This window comes from Leopardus geoffroyi, chromosome B2 (genome assembly GCF_018350155.1).
Source record: "Leopardus geoffroyi isolate Oge1 chromosome B2, O.geoffroyi_Oge1_pat1.0, whole genome shotgun sequence".
In the NCBI taxonomy this organism is placed as follows: domain Eukaryota; kingdom Metazoa; phylum Chordata; class Mammalia; order Carnivora; family Felidae; genus Leopardus; species Leopardus geoffroyi.
The window spans coordinates 49,513,624-49,531,001 of NC_059332.1; the positions used below are offsets into that span (position 1 = coordinate 49,513,624).

The 17,378-nt window shown below is 38.3% G+C and overlaps 1 protein-coding gene across 2 annotated transcripts in view; it reads right to left on the bottom strand.

Annotated features, from left to right (window-relative positions):
- PKHD1 (PKHD1 ciliary IPT domain containing fibrocystin/polyductin) overlaps nt 1-17,378 on the bottom strand; it is a 494,443-nt gene that overhangs the window by 118,162 nt on the left and 358,903 nt on the right. The window lies entirely within an intron of this gene.

Sequence of the window (17,378 nt, forward strand, 5' to 3'; positions counted from 1 at the left end):
TTGCAGGTGCTTACCTTATATTGCTTCATTTTAGTCAGATGTTTGGATTACTGTATTAAATGATCTCCTTGAGGGTCAAAGATGAATCTCACTTACATATAATTCTCCAGACAGCCTATGTACAGGAAGGGTCATGGGCATTTAGAAAAAAAAACTTAGGCATTGAATTCAGACAGATTTGGATATAAATTTTGACTTTACCACTGGACATATCATCGTAAACAAAGTCCCTAAATTCTGAGAGCCTCAGTTTAACTCATAGAATAATGAAAATTAGGCTTACTTTGCAAGTTATTATAAAGATATGATATATAAAATACCTAACACAATGGCTGGCATGTGAGAGATACCCAGTAAATGGAAGCTACCATAATAGTAGTATATATTATTACTTTAATTTTTTTTTATTTTTAAGTAATCTCTACACCCAACGTGGGGTTTGAACTTTCCACCCTGAGATCAAGAGTCCCATGTCCTACCAATTGAGCTAGCCAAGCACCCCGATTATTACTTTGTAATAGAGAATAAACACATATTGGTTAAATAACTAAAATTAGCATAATATATCTATCCTGTCCTCCATGAGGTTATAATCAAACTGGGGAAAGAAGTTACTACCATACGCTAACATAATTAACCATTCTAAAAAAATGTAATATGAATGATTGTCAGAGTACATGGTTAGGTTTTAATAGGATGCCTGGAGGCCAGCAAAGAGGAAGTCAAGCTCCACTATGAAGAAGTCAGAGGCCTGTCCTGGTAGCACTCCAAAACAAAACCACAAGAAACTGGATCAAACCAGACATGCCCAAGATGGCTGACAAGATAAGCCAAAGGTCACATTATTTCTTCTTTACAGTACATGAACATGCTAAAATCTCCTCCTTAATGATGCCATGATAGGAACCGCTGACCAAATACAGAAGAAAAAGCACATAACCCTGCTTCCAAGAAATTCCCACCTCAAGTAATAAATATTATAGCCCTTGTTAACAACTGTCAGTAAAAGACAGAAATCCAAACCCCTCCTGGGCTCTCCTTTGAGCTTACCCTCTCTCACATCTTGAGAATATACTTTCACTTTGCAATAAAGCTTCTTCTGCTATACTTTACTCTGACTAATGCTTGAATTCTTTCTCACAACAAAGTCAAAAACCTGGAATGGTTTTTGGTGGTTGAGATCTCACTCAGGTCCTAAGAATTCCTCCAGTCAGTTATCATGATGACATCCCCAGTAAGTTCCAAGGTTTTCTGAGGAGAAAGACTTCATTTGTTCCTGGAGTGGAAAGGGCATCCCCTTGAAGGACAGGTAGGCCCTCCTTAAACTCTTGAAAGATGAAATAGCCGTAGTAACAGGTACACTCTGAACAGTAAAGGGTTACTCTCAATTGATTTTCATTTTTTTAAGGAAAAAAAAGGAGAAGTTTATTTTAAATGAACCATTAATCACTTATTTACTTTACTAATTACTTTACTAATTTATTTTTTAATTAACTTTTTATTAAAAGACATTCTAATATGGGTGGGGGGAATACTGGCTTGAAAAGAGACTATAAGACTGGTCTGCAAAGCTATATGATCACAAAGGAGTCGTTTTATTCCTGGGATCTCTGTGGTATCAACTAAAAATAAGAAAAACGCCAGATATGCTTTCAACAGGAAACTAGAAAGAGGAGATGAACCCAGCTAATATTTCCCTCCTTAGAGAGGGAATATGGGGAATTTAGTAGCCTTTCTCATGGCTGAGTACTATCAGGCAGACCAGTGCCATAGTTTATGCCTACAAACTGATTGGCTGCTCAAGAACAATTTAGATTCAGGTGGAACAATTTTGAGGGAGGTGGGTAAACCAATGGTTGAGAATTTCCAATAGTGACGATAAACCTACCTCCAAAACTAGATGTGAAAAATGTTAAAAGAATATTTAAAAAGAATACTTAAAAATATTTTAAAATGATATGAAAAATATTAAAGGAATATTTAAAAATCAATGGTGAGATGTTATTTTGGATTTGTTGTATTTCAATACAAATTGAAATATGTATATATTTAATTTTGGAATCACTGAGCATGTTGTCTGAACAATGGCCCCAAGACACCCATATCTTCATCATCAGACCCTGAGAAAATTGCCTTATATGGCAAAAGGAACTTAGCAGATGTGACTAAGGATCTTGAGGTGGGAGAGTATCTTGCCTTATCCAGGTGGACTCCAAATATAACCATAAATGTCTTCATATTTGTTAGGAAGCCAAGGAAGATTTAACTGCAGAAGAGGAGAAAGCAATATGACCACAGAGGAAAAATTAGAGCGATGCAGTGACCATGCATTTTGCAAGAGGCAAAATGGATAGCAGAACATTCCAGTCACACAATGGAGGAAATTAAGACAAGACCCAACTATGAGGCTATAGGAAGAAAAGTGTTGGAGAAATGAAATGCTATAGAAGTACCTCTTATGCCATGTGGCTCAGCACTTCTTGGTTGGGGCTCTTAGCTATGAAGTTAGAGTAGGACCCTGGAGCAGGAGAAGTGGTCCAAAATTAGGCTGCTGGAACAGACACGGCCTTTCTGTGACTGCTGTGTGTTCCTGCTGAGGGAAGGACCCCTCCCCAGACCAGTGAAGGTGTCTCATGGGTTCATGTGGTTGGCTTCTCCACAGTGATTATTCAGCCACCAATGTGGGAGAGAGAGTGCCTACCCATCTCAAATAGGCATTTTGATCTTTTCTAAGCAAGGCTAAACCATTGCTCCTTGTTTTAAAACTTTTTCTGTTTCTGTAGCTATTTTCATGTTCATGGAGAACCAGGTTGAGGTTTGGCAATTAAAACCTTGTGCATTTCAGAAGAAATGTAACTCAGCATGGACTTCAAAGGAATTTCCCACCATGTACTCCATTATGTCCCTATTCCATTTGGAGATATGGGAGGAAAAAGGGAAATACAAAGAAAAAGAAGAAAAATAAAATGGGAACATGGGGGCGAAAAAGTCCAGGAAAGAGAGAGAGACATTCGGGTGCTTGTGCGTGACTCTCTTTCATATGGAATTAATGGTGGTTTAATGGGGTATGAAAGAATGTTTTACTGGAAACAATGAGGAACAATTGTCTAGCTCACGTTTCATTTCACAGGTCATTATTGCATTAAGAAGTAAATCGACCAAGTCCGGTAAATAACAGTGTGCGTATTGCCGAGAGCTTCAAACCAACAATTTTAGCCATTGCCAACTAATATCTCTGTCATTTTAACCCTTACGGGGAAGTGCTAGGGGGCTAAACAATTACAGTCTTCACCCAGCTCTAGCAGGTGAGCATAATTCATCGCCCCTCTAGTCCCTTCTTTTGCAAAACCCAGGAGGCCATATTTTAGCATTGTTGTTTTGTTGATGAGCCAGCCTGCGCCCACTGCAGCTCTGGTGGCCTTGAAAAACAACCCCCATTTTAGTGAGTGCTGCAGGCATCTTTTTAAACAGACTGCTTTCTCTGCAAAATTAATTGCTGCAAAATGCAGTGCTCCCTCATCTAAGCTTTTGCAAGCTCATACTCAGCTATTTAGGTGGGCCATAGATGTGTCTGAGAGAGCCAGGGAAAATGAGCTGCTTTCCTTTATTATAGAAGTTCACAATGGTGTCACCAAGCATCATCAGGCATTGGACATCAAGGAGTTTCTAATACCTAAATTCTGTTTCCCTTAACTCAGGGGCAATTGGCAGAGGAGGGAAATGCTAGCATAAGAAATAAATACATCAAAGGTAGGGTACAACAAACAGTTGTAGTTAAAATAAATGTAACAAAAGATATATTTAAATGCTTACCAAAATAATATTTCTTGCTTCAACTTATAACAAAAAATGAGACAAAAATCAGGTTATGAGTCATAATGGTACATAATCACATCAAATAAATCAGGTTATACTGATAATTTTTCCATCAAAACTTGATGTTCAACCTACAGAACAGACACCGGTCATCCATATTTGTACAATGCCTCTGAAGCAAGATAAACTATGTCTTACTTTTTCCCTGAAAGAGAAGAAATCTTTCAGAGATAGCGACAGTATTCCAAGTTAATATTTCTTATTCTTCCACCATTTACAACTAAAGCTAAGACCTTACAAAGAACTAGGGTAGGCTGAATAACATCCTCTAAAACATGTTCTTGCCCTAAATCTAAACATGTGAATATAGCAAAGGGACTTTGCCAAAATGATTAAGGTTATGGATCTTAAAGTGGGGAAATTATCTGGGTGTGCCAGATCTGATCCTATAAACCATTCAAAAGCAAAGAAATTTCTCTGTCTAGAATCAAAGAAATGCAGCAGAAGAGAAGACAGGAGAGATTCAAAGCATGAGAGGAACATATTCCACCAGTGCTGGCATTAAAGGTGAAGGAGGCGACAAGTCAGGGAATGTGGGCAGCCTTAGAAGCTAAACATGACCTCCAAGACTACAGGCAAGGAAATGGGGACCTCAGTCCTACAATACCATAGAACTGAATTTACCAAAAACCTGAGTGACATTGGAAGAGGATTCATCCCTAGATACTCCAGAAAGGAATACAGTCCTACCAATACCTTAATTTGGTCCTTGAAAGACTAAAAGCAGAGAAATCAGCCAAGGCTAACAGACTTCTTACTTGCAGAACTGTAAGACAATACATGGGTGTCGTTTTAAGCCACTAAACTTGTAGTAATTTGTTATGGCAGCAATAGAAAACTAGAACTACTGAATCTTTGAGATATGATGCCTGAAATGTTCACGTAATCACCCCAGCCAGAGCCATGATAAACGGTGGCAACAGAATAGTGGTCACTAGTATTGACTTGGTGCTTATCCCAAGCCAGCCTTGTGGCTAAGTACTTCATATACATTGTGTCTTTTATAGCTCTAGATCTGCTCTTTTGCCTGTACAGCATTCAAACAGAGAGAATATGGCCTAGATGTACGCATAGTCTGGTTTCCACATGGGCAATACTCAAGTAGAGTTGTATCCCACCAACATCACCCAAAAGGGAAGAGATTATTATCCACAGCCACATAAAAAAAAAAAAAAAAAATCAGCTTCAACTCCCTTTCTCCATGGCAATTACTTTCAGAAACTTACATTCAATTTTTATTAATATTTCTCCTGTGAGGGAGTTAAGCAAATTGGAATTGGGTCCTACAGGGAGCCCCTAAATCCATAGTAAAAAGATTGGCTTCTAGGTCTAGGAAAATTTCTTTTCTTCTGTGTCCCTTTTCTTGACATGCTTTACATAATAACCAACTCATTTTTCAGGATTCCATTTGTTATATAAATGAGTTTTACTATCATTATTCTTATTAAAATAAGTAATACATATACATGATTTTAAAAATGGCAACTTCCCAGTTGTTCCCTCAGAGCAGTAGTACAGAAGATCAGGATAGCAGAGGGCTAAGAGGCAGGGCGTGTTTTCTTTTTCATTCCATGTTTTACTGTTTTGTTTATTCATTCAACAAAAATCTCTAGGATAATGTCTTAAAAGCAGAGCCGCTGAGTTAGAACTTTTAGATGGTTACCAGATACCAAGAGGCCACATCAAATGATATTTGAGAACAAAGTCTGAGAACTGTTTCTCTACATTTTCCCCAACAATAGAGATGATCACACTTTTTATTTTTTTTTTAATTTTTTTTTCAACGTTTATTTATTTTTGGGACAGAGAGAGACAGAGCATGAATGGGGGAGGGGCAGAGAGAGAGGGAGACACAGAATCGGAAACAGGCTCCAGGCTCTGAGCCATCAGCCCAGAGCCCGACGCGGGGCTCGAACTCACGGACCGCGAGATCGTGACCTGGCTGAAGTCGGACGCCTAACCGACTGCGCCACCCAGGCGCCCCAATGATCACACTTTTTAAATCATTGCCAAAACGATTGCTAAAACAATAATATTAATAGTAATTATGGGAGAAGTGGTCACCACTGTCTTAGTAGAGTGGTGGACACTTTCGTTGAGCTTCTCTATTTTAATCCTTGCAATAATCATGAGTATATAATATGGATGTCTCCACTTCCTAAATAGGGAGACTGAAGCTCAGAGAGAATAAAAAATTTGCTTAGAGCTACACATCTAGTAAGTAGACAAAATCCAGGCAGCATGACTCAGTGTAATAGTTCTTAACTTGGACTTTGGGGAGCCTGGTGGTTCACTTGGTTGAGTGTCCCGACTCTTGATTTCAACTCAGGTCATGATCTCATGGTGAGATTGAGCCCCTCATTGGGCTCTGCACTGATAGCACAGAGCCTGCTTGGGACTCTTTCTCTACCTATTTCTCTGCTTCTTTCCTGCTCGCGTGCACATTCATATTCCGTCTCTTCTTAAAATAAATAAACATTTAAAAGAAAAAAAAATTGTCCTTCGATTATGACAGAAATTGGGCTTTTTATATCTTTATTGGCATTTGTATTTATTTCTCTGTGAAATTGATTTTGGAATCCTTTGAATATTTTTGAAATTGGTTTGTTCCTTTTTGCTCTTTAATATTAGTGAGAATTTTTTGGTACTATAAGGTAAGTTGCTCTTTATGAGATGTAACCTTTTCCTGGTTGTTTTAGTTTAACTTTTGATATTGTTTGCACAAATTTTTAATTCTTATACAGTCATCGAATATTTATCAAATGTTTCCTGGATTTTGACTTATGCTAAGAAAGATCTCCATAATTTTAATAGTACAATCTCACCAATGTTTTCTAGTAAGTCTATATATTCATCTTTAATCCATATGGAATTCATTTTTATTAAAAAAATGTATAAATTCCTCAATTTTTTCCCTGAGTATTCAAATGTCTCTATGTCATTAATTGGATAATTTCTATTTTCTCATGATTTAAAATGTCATCTTTGTCATGAAGTAATTTATACATTTGGATCTTTTTCTGGCCTTTATATTTTTTTGTTCCTTTGGAACATCTACTTTTAGGATATTTTTAATAATTACATTCAAACCACTGCAAAATAGCATTAGTTTTTACATCAAATCACTGTGCAAATATATGGAGAAAAACCTGAGAACCATATCAAAGAATCTTCCAGGTCTATAATATTGAAATGAGAAGATACAAGTCACAAACTTGTTTAGTACCTATTGGTAAGGCACAAGCATTTTATTTACTTATGGGACTGGTCAAGTATCTCCTTCCATTAAAACACGCATGTGTGGGGGTGCCTGGGTGGCTCAGTTGGTTTAGTGTCCAACTTTGGCTCAGGTCATGATCTCACGGTTGACAAGTTCGAGCCCCACGTGGGGCTCTGTGCTGATAGCTCAGAGCCTGGAGCCTGCTTCACTTTCTGTGTCTCCTTCTCAATCTACCCCTCCCCCACTCATGCTCTGTCTGTCTCAAAAATAAATGTAAACATTAAAAAAATTTTTTTAAATAAAAAAAACCACACATGTGCACACACACACACACACACAGACACACAAACACATACACACACAGAGACACATAAGAATATATAAAGTAGGGGCGCCTGGGTGGCGCAGTCGGTTAGGCGTCCGACTTCAGCCAGGTCACGATCTCGCGGTCCGGGAGTTCGAGCCCCGCGTCAGGCTCTGGGCTGATGGCTCAGAGCCTGGAGCCTGTTTCCGATTCTGTGTCTCCCTCTCTCTCTGCCCCTCCCCTGTTCATGCTCTGTCTCTCTCTGTCCCAAAAATAAATAAACGTTGAAAAAAAAAATTAAAAAAAAAAAAAGAATATATAAAGTAATCAAACAAATAGAACAAACAACATCCAGGGGCACCTGGGTGGCTCAGTCGATTAGTCATCTGACTTTTGATTTCAGCTCAGGTCATGATCTCATGGTTGGTGAGATTGACCCCATGTTAGGCTCTGCACTAACAGCACAGATCCTGATTGGGATTCTGGGATTCTCTCTACCTCTCTCTCTGTCCTTCCCCACCCCTCCCACACACACATCAGTGCACTCTCTTTCTCAAAAAAAAAAAAAATAATAATAATAATTAAATACAAATTCTTAAAAGCTTAAAAAAAAAGAAAAGAAAAATAACAACATCCATCTGTCTTAGATATAAAGTAAGCTTAAGTTTGACCTTTTGTCTTCTAAATCTTTCAACACCACCGTAACCAAAGATCGAACTCAGCAATGCAGGATTCTTCTATTATTAAAATTTAAAGATTAGGGACACAGTTGACTATTGAATGAAGTCCAAGAAATCATCCAGGGAGGAGTGAGGGGAGGGAGGAGCAAAAAAAGAAAGAGAGAAAAGTAAAGAAAATGAAGACAAAGAGAGGCCGTATATCATGGCAAAAAGTCATGTAATTTCATTTACTTACAGATATTCAAAAATAGTCACTTTTGGGGAATATTGATATTTATTGCTTCTTATACAACAAAGCACAGAAATGTGAATAGACATCTCAGTAGAGTGTCCTTCCTTAACTTGAGTAGCAAAATTCCCAGTCTCAGAAAACCTTGATGCTTTATGTGGAGGACTGGATATTTGAATGGTAGCTCCTACTAATGGCAAATAATTGAGATAAGCTTCTTTATTTTACTGACTGAGTTATATTCCCAGAAACAAGTAGGTGGTATCTAGAATGGTTTCTAATTCTGAGCTTAGGATCTAATCCCAAGAAACTCAAGCTGCATCTAATGACCTATGAAAAATGACTCATAAGACTGAAATTTAATAGAGATGAACAGAGTCTACTATAAAGGTTAAAAAAAAAAAAAATCAGTTCTCTTTATTTGACCTTCCAGAACTAGGGAAGAAAAGATACTCACATGGCAATCATAGCCACATGTAGTCATTCAGCCCTCAAAATATGACTACTACAACTGATCATTAAATTTAAAGTTGTATATGATTTTAGTTAATTATAATTTAAAGTGCATATGCAATTAGTTATAAGAAACTATTCAGGTATATTTGGGACAACGTGTACATGTGAATCTACTCTTTCAACTGTAAAGTTTATGAAATCTAGATACACATAAAATATTTCTGATGAAAATGTAGTTTCTGAATTAAGATAGGCTGTAATTGTGAAATACAAACAAAATTTCAAATATATAATATGAAAAAAATGCAAAATATCAACATAGTTTTATAGTGATATTAAAATGTTTTTTAAAACATCAGATTAAATAAAAGGTATTATTAAATTTAATTCCATCTATTTCTTTTTATTTTTTTTAACCTGCCCACTAAAATATTTAAATTACATTTGTGGTTTGCATTATTATCTCTACTGGACAATGAAAAATCATTGACAGATTGAAGAATATCAAAAATAGCCAGTTTAGAAAGTGAAGACCTAAAAACAGTCCAACATATGTTGACTAACAGAAGGAATTTGGAATTTCTTTGCTTGAAAGAAACATATTGGATTATTATATGATCACTGTTTCACTGCTTTGAATATGTAAAAGGTTTTAATATAGAAATAATTAGATCTATACTCTGTCAAACCAAAAGGTAAACTAGGTCACTGGTAGTGGAAATCACAGAAAGAATCCTAACAATTAAAATTATTCCAAATATATTAGGTAGGCCTGTAAGGGAGTGAATTCCCACTTGGGAAAGTTAAAGGTAGAGACCATCTATGCATTGAATGGGAAGTGGAACATATTAACCTTTAAGGAACGATTCAAATTAAACATCCTGTAGTCTTTTTTCTTTCCAATCGGCATGTATTCCTACAAACTAATGAATTAATACATATGAGCCAATATTTCCCAAAATATATTCTGAAGTACAGTAATTCCAATGGACACTAATATGTATGAGCAAGTATTCACTAGTTTAAAAGTTTGAGAAATACTGGGTAAAACAAATTTAAATAGTATTCTTAAATTTCACTGCAGAACTTATCAGAACCTTTAAATCTTTTTTTAAATTTTTTTTTAACGTTTATTTATTATTGAGAAACAGAGAGAGACAGAGTATGAGCAGGGGAGGAGCAGAGAGAGAAGGACACACAGAATCCGAAGCAGGCTCCAGGCTCCAAGCTGTCAGTACAGAGCCCGATGCGGGGCTCGAACTCACAAACTGCGAGATCGTGACCTGAGCTGAAGTCAGACGCTCAACCGACTGAGCCACCCAGGCGCCCCAGAACCTTTAATATCTTAATGTACATGACAAATCTCCAAAATGGACATAGCCAGAGTTTTCAAAGTTTATTTAGCCATGGACCACATTTTGCACAATTTCCTGAGATTAGTGAATAAGAACATTCTTTGAGAATGCTTAAAAAAATTATATATTGAGTAGATCTATACGATTAACTTTGTGGAACAGCTGACTGGCAACCTAAACTTGAATTCTTGACTGTTTCACTCATTTATGCACCCATCTATTCATTTATTCCCACATTCGACAAACGTTTGCTCAGCATATATTACATTACAAGGATTCATACTAAACATTCAAGGATGTTTGCCTTCAAGGTATTCACAGTCTGGTGACATAGCAGACTTAAACAATGGTGGCAATTGAGCACGAGATGTGCTAAAATAGAATTCGGTGATGGGTACAGCAAGGGCATAAAGATCCAGAGCCCCAGTTGCTCTGGAAAACAGGGAACACTCCACAGGGGAGCTGCTACATTGCAACACACCATGTCTGCTGCTAAACACCCTCTTTTACTTGCCTCTTTCATGTATGCCTTGTAAAGCTTTACCCAACACTCTAGGCTCATGGAAAACTCCATTTCCTTCCTAGAACCTTTGTCTATATCGCCAGGTATACATGGTCTCTCCAGCGCATTTTATGCCAATTTCATATTAACTAATTTTCTCCATCTCATATCCTGCCCCCCCCCCCACCCTTGCACCGATGCACGAGGGCAGGGATGGTTTCTTATTTACCTCAATGTGTCTTTTTTAACTTTCACCAAAAATATTTTATTTATTTATTTATTTATTTATTTATTTATTTATTTATTTATATGAAATTTATTGTCAAATTGGTTTCCATACAACACCCAGTGTTCATCTCAACAGGTGCCCTCCTCAATGCCCATCACCCACCCACCCCTCTCCCCCACCCCCCATCAACCCTCAGTTTATTCTGTTTTTAAGAGTCTCTTATGGTTTGGCTGCCTCCCTCTCTTTTTTTTCCTTCCCCTCCCCCATGGTCTTCTGTTAAGTTTCTCAGGATCCACATATGAATGAAAACATATGGTATCTGTCTTTCTCTGCCTGACTAGGACACCCCAACAGTACATGGTGCTTTGCTCTCAATGGACTCTCAATAAACATCTAAGTTGGAAAAAAAAAACTTGCTCAATTTATTGGGGGAAGAGAGGAAGCTACAGAAAATTACCATAATAAATTTTTGATCTCATGACCAAAGCTTTTACTTCATGTTACTCTATTGTTATCACACAGTCTCCGGGAGTTAACAGTGGCAAAATGCTTTTCTTGGATGTAACAGAGTCAGCATATTTTATACATGGAACATGACTAACTATATGAAGAAGAGGAATTAAGTGAGGCTTTTTTGTGGTCATTATTATATTGCCTTTCAAAAAATGTACAATAGGGAGACCCGGGTGGCTCAGTTGGTTAAGTATCTGACTTCAGTTCAGGTCATGATTTCACAGTTCGTGAGTTCAAGCCCTATGTCAGGCTCTGTGCTTGTCAGCACAGAGCCTGGAGCCTGGAGCCTGCTTTGGATTCTGTGTCTCCCTCTCTCTGTCCCTCTCCTCCTACCAACGTCTGTCTCTGTCTCTCTCTCTCAAAAATAAACATTAAAAGTTTTTTTTAATGTTACAGTAATTGACAGTTACTTTTCTAAGCCTAAAAATCTATTTGCTACCATGTAAAATGGAAATATGTGAATTATTTAGTTAAATATCTCTCTGTGCAGCACCCCACCAGATGATTCAGACCACACAATGATAATTATCTAGAAGTGGTTCCAAGCCCAGATTTTGGAATCAGACAAATACAGATTTAAATCATGGTTCTGCACATTCTAGCTGCAGAACCATGAAAAATTAGTTAGCTTCTCTAAACCCTTATTTCTTGAAATGCTGAAAAGGGATAACAATCCTTACATGTTAAGGTTGTTGAAAGGATAAATGGGAATGTTTATAAACCACTTAGCATAATGTTTGACACATGGAATATGCTAGATAAGTGGTAACTATTATTATTGCTAGTTTGGATGGATAATTGCTGGAATAATGACACAGTCTCAGTTTGCTTTGTTCTGTGTAGACAGGACTCTGTGTGTGAGAAAAGCCAATAGGTCTAAGAGAGCTTACATTGGAGAATGTGGAGAAAGAAGGTGGAGGGTACCGTGTACAGTATTGCAGAGTGGTAAAAACACAGGTTCAGTCTTGAAACTTCTATTAATTAGCTTATGGCTTAGGTACGTTACCGAATATCTCTACATTAGTTTCCATATCTATAGCAGGTAGGGAATAAGAATGCCTATTTCATAGGCTATATTCTGTTGATGGCATTACATGAGATAATTCATCTGCAGGTCTTAGTACAGAGTCAGAAACATGGTGGATACTTCACAAGTATTAGCTGCTCATGGAAGATTTGAGGATCAAGACAATCTCAGGAATAAAGTGTCCAGATTGAGGAGAAGCAAAGGAAATTATTGCCATGGCCCATATGCCTTTCCACATCATCCTTTACAAATCACACATGAAAAACATTCCAACTCAGAGTATGGATGATTTCAAAATGCAATCAAACACTATTACGCCACTCATGGCCTGGAGACTGGGCAAGCCAAGCAGGAGTGAGGGAATCAGGTGAAGGAAAGGTACTCTTTGGGTCTCACAAAGGATCACTGAAAGCTTTATCCTCTTCTGCTTGGGATAAAACTCCCTGCAGCCACGTATCCCAAAGATTCTAATATTTTCTGAGACTCCACTGTGCCTTTATATTTTAATACCCTGACATCTGGAATCCTAAAAGTCTAATGTTTAACCATAAATATCGGCTGAGATTAAAGAGCTATCTACCAAGTTTCAATCTTTGAGGCCTATAATTGCTTGGGAAAAGAGAATGGTATTTCCCCCTCTAGCTAGAAGAAAAAGCCTCCGCAAGCACAGATATTGGCAGACAAACCGTTTATTCTCTCCATTCTCTTCCCTCACTCCCTCCCTCCCTCTCCCTTCTCCCATTTTATAATACCATCTTGCTGTCATTCCCAGGACAAATGGGAAGAAAGAGAAGCCTAGAAAGCTTTAAAAAAGGACACATTTCAAGATCTAGCAACAAAGAGTTGAGAACACGCTGGCCACTCTGTCTGTGAGCCGCTAAGCGTATGTGTCCCCATTGCTGGAGCTTTCCCATTATTCAGTTGGAAACCACTTCATCACTCCATGGGCTGACAGTCAAATGCCAGCTTTATTTTCTTTTTTATCAACCTCATCTTTTATTTTTGATTTGGGGCCAGTCACTTTTAAGGTCTCCATAATGGTTTATAACTTTCTTTCTCAAGAAGCGACCAAGAAGTAACACCATTTGAAAAATGTTTCTTACCCTCGCGTGGCACAGAATGGGAAACTCTCACCTGCCCTGGAGGTGGATTTGACCAGAAGTCCTGGCCAGATCACAGTACTTTGCTGGGAATGATGTCAAGGAAAGTGTGGGAAAAGCTTATCATGAGTTTAGGTTTTTAATATAATGATTCAATGTAGAATTTAAAAAATAAACTTAGCATTGAACTCATTTTTATCCAGTGTTGTATTATTAAAGTGACATTTTGAGGTCATTCAACTCACTTCAATACTAGGAAAAATAATCTACAATGAAATAAGTTTAATATGTTCTTATTATTCAAAGACTTAATTTAGATTGTAAATACTCCTATATCTTTGTAGTTCATATTCTTTTCCCCTTCAGAAATATAGCCAGTGTGTATGTAAGCAAGAATATTTGTGCCTTTGGTATTTGGCACAGAGAGCAAATTCTTGATTTTCTGTGAGAAATTGAAACTGTTCACTTTTTAAGTTAAAAATGTTGTCTTCTTAACATCTTGTCTATTTACTTCAAAGGAAGCATATTACTCTAGAGGTAGTGATTCTCAAACCTTAGCACAGCACAATCACTTGGGGAGGGGTGTGTGTATGTGTGTATGTGTGTGTGTGCGTGTGTAAGTGAGAGAAAGTATGTGAGTGTGTGTGTGTGTGTGTGTTTAAACACAAAGGTCTGGGACTCACACATATCTGTTGACTCAAAGTCCTCCCAACATGCGAATGAATGTCTAATGTACTAGATAATTCCGATAAGTCAGTTACAGCAGCCACTATCCTAAACACATCAAATTTACCTCATCTGAAAAAAAACTGGCAGGAGAACAGGATTTTTGTTTCATTTGTTTTAAAATTTCCAGTCTATTAAAGACAATACTTTAAAAAATATAACATAGGGGCGCCTGGGTGGCGCAGTTGGTTAAGCGTCCGACTTCAGCCAGGTCACGATCTCGTGGTCCGTGAGTTCGAGCCCCGCGTCGGGCTCTGGGCTGATGGCTCAGAGCCTGGAGCCTGTTTCCGATTCTGTGTCTCCCTCTCTCTCTGCCCCTCCCCCGTTCATGCTCTGTCTCTCTCTGTCCCAAAAATAAATAAACGTTGAAAAAAAAAATTAAAAAAAAAAATATAACATAAATTATCTGACAAATTAGACATACAATATAAAAGCCCCACACCTTATTTATTAGAGTCAGTAGATATAAAACTACTCTGCCAGTTGCTGTGTTTCTAAGTGATACATGTACGAAATTATCTCACTGCAGACTGGTACAAGACTGTGGGCCAGCACAGGTCGGAAGACCACTTGTGGGGTAGTGCATCCCTAAGCCCCCACTAGCTTCAGCTTCCTAACTACACTGCCTGTTTCCAGTCTGACTCCCACCCTTTTCCATTTGTTCCATGGCTGCATGATCTTATCAGAGAGTGAATAATATCTTGTCACCGCCTTTCTTAAAACCCTCCAACAAACACCATCTTATCAAATTACCCTGGCCTATGAAGGAGCTGATTCCTGGCTACCTCCAACTCCTCCCTCTCCCATTAATTACACACCAGTACCACTGATTTCCTTTTCCACCACCTCTCAGACACTTTGAGGTCATTTTGTCTCAGAGCCTCTGTTGTGGCTGGTCTCTGTCCCCAGGAGGCTCCTACCTCTGCTCAGAGCAGTGACTCTTTGCTTTTCACTCAGGTCTCACTAGAAATGTAACTGTTTCAAATAGCAACTCCCTTATACACATGCGTGCGCACACACACACACACACACACACACACACACACACCTCTCAATCTACCTCTCTAACCCAAAACTCTATACTGTTTTCTTCCTACCTCCCATCACTATTGGAATATTTTCACTTACTTGTTTATATATATCTCTCAACCAAAACATAAGCTTGATGCAAGTAGGAACATTGTTCACAAATAGAGCTCCCATCCTTAGAGCTTTGGTAGACTGTAGGTGGCCACAATGCATTCGCACAATGAATAAAAATGCCAACTTCAGCACCCAGCAAGCATGCAAAAGCTATTCAAGGAATGCTACCTTCCATTTTACCCCCCTTCTACTTTCAAATCAAGGACCAGAAATTGTAAAATGCCATGGAGAGTAAAGCTCTAATTTCTTCCAGTCTTCTTTCAACCACACGGGTACTCCACACGTACAAACTGGCCTGGGAGGTAAAGCCATCCATTTGGAGTCTGGGACATACTGGAAATGACTAAGAAGCCAGAATGGAAAGCTCTGGCACCTGTCTAGTCCCACCTAAATGGGATATCAATTTCAAGACTTTGTTTTTGTCAGTGATTCTGAATTGTCAGATCATCAGCTGCCTCCATAACCAAAAGTATTCCTTTCCACAATAAAATGCAAATGGTTCTCAGAGGATCTCCTGCTTGGGATTAGCTGCCTTGCACTCTATTGCCATGCATGCTTCAAAGTTGGCTGCAAATGCAAACTTACAGATAAGTACAAATCAAAATTAACAGCTCACTTTTCCCCTGGCTACACACCCTGCATTACACAGATAGCAAAACCCACTGGCACAGTATTCCTTATAGCTGATCCACATGGATAATTTTTGCTTCTAATGCCAGACTATATGACAATATTCCGGGACCTGTGGATATCTGTCTGGCTTGGTAGTTTTGCTGTGAACTTATATGTGCAAATAAAATCTGTATTTTTCAAATTAAAAATAACCCTCTAAGGCAATGGACTCCAAATTATTTATTAATAAAGTTGAGAAAGAACATAAGGGTGCATCACACTCCATACCATTTGGAATAAATATGAGACTTGGTTTGTAGTGGCCTCCATTTCCGTCTCTGCTGCACGCCTCTCCCTGTTCTACAGAAGATTATAGATTCTTGTCTTGGAGAGGAAAAATACAAAATAGACATTCCTTCTTTTAAGATTGAATTTGTGCCTTTCTCATCTATCAGATTGTGTACAGGAATTGGAAAGCAGCACAGAAGGGAATGGTTCAAAAAATAAAAAGGGACTTGGATTAGGGAAGGAGGATATATTCATATTTTGGAAAGCAAAGGAAAACATTACAATCCTGTTAGCACCCAGAAGGCACCATTTACAATGCACGATCTCCTTCATTGCAAAAAGACACACTTTGTATTTCTAGAACAGTAAACAGCAGGTTCTACTGCAGGAATCCTTGAGGTTGGTACCTACAGCAACCTCATTTAAAATGTTATAAAGTTTTAAAACATCAGGAGTTTAAAGCAGTCAGTCATATGTACCTTTCTATATAAATTCAACCACACACACACACACACACACACAGACACACACACACACACACACACACACACACACACACACACACACTTATGCTTGTCCACATGCTAATAGTAACTAATACGTTATACTGTGATACCTTCTGGAGTTTTACCATTGAATCATATTTCACAACCAGGTCAGAGAGTGAAGAAAAATGAAATATACAATCAGCCACAAGAGCATGTTTGTTGCCTAAAAAGTACATGTATACCACATGGTAAGCAACCATCTGAGTTCATCAAACCACCATATTACTTCCACATGGAGTATTTGATCAACACTTTAGAGATCCTGTTTGCACCAGACATTTCCAAAGTCAACCCCCATGTTTTTAGCACTCGCCTTCACACACCAAAGACTGTTAGTGCAAAAACCGACCACTTCATGCTGAGAAAGGTTTTTTCCTAGCCACAGGAAAGAGCACAACTGGCCTGTGTTCGGAGAAAGCCAAGAGGCTGGTGAGTTGATGTCCAGAAGCATCCTTTAGCCAATGACAAGCAGGGATTTGAATTATAAATACCTTAGCTTCTTCATAGCTTAGCAGGGATACGTTTCAATCATGTGCCCAGAGTCTGCAGGAGTTCTCCCCGGCCCAGACG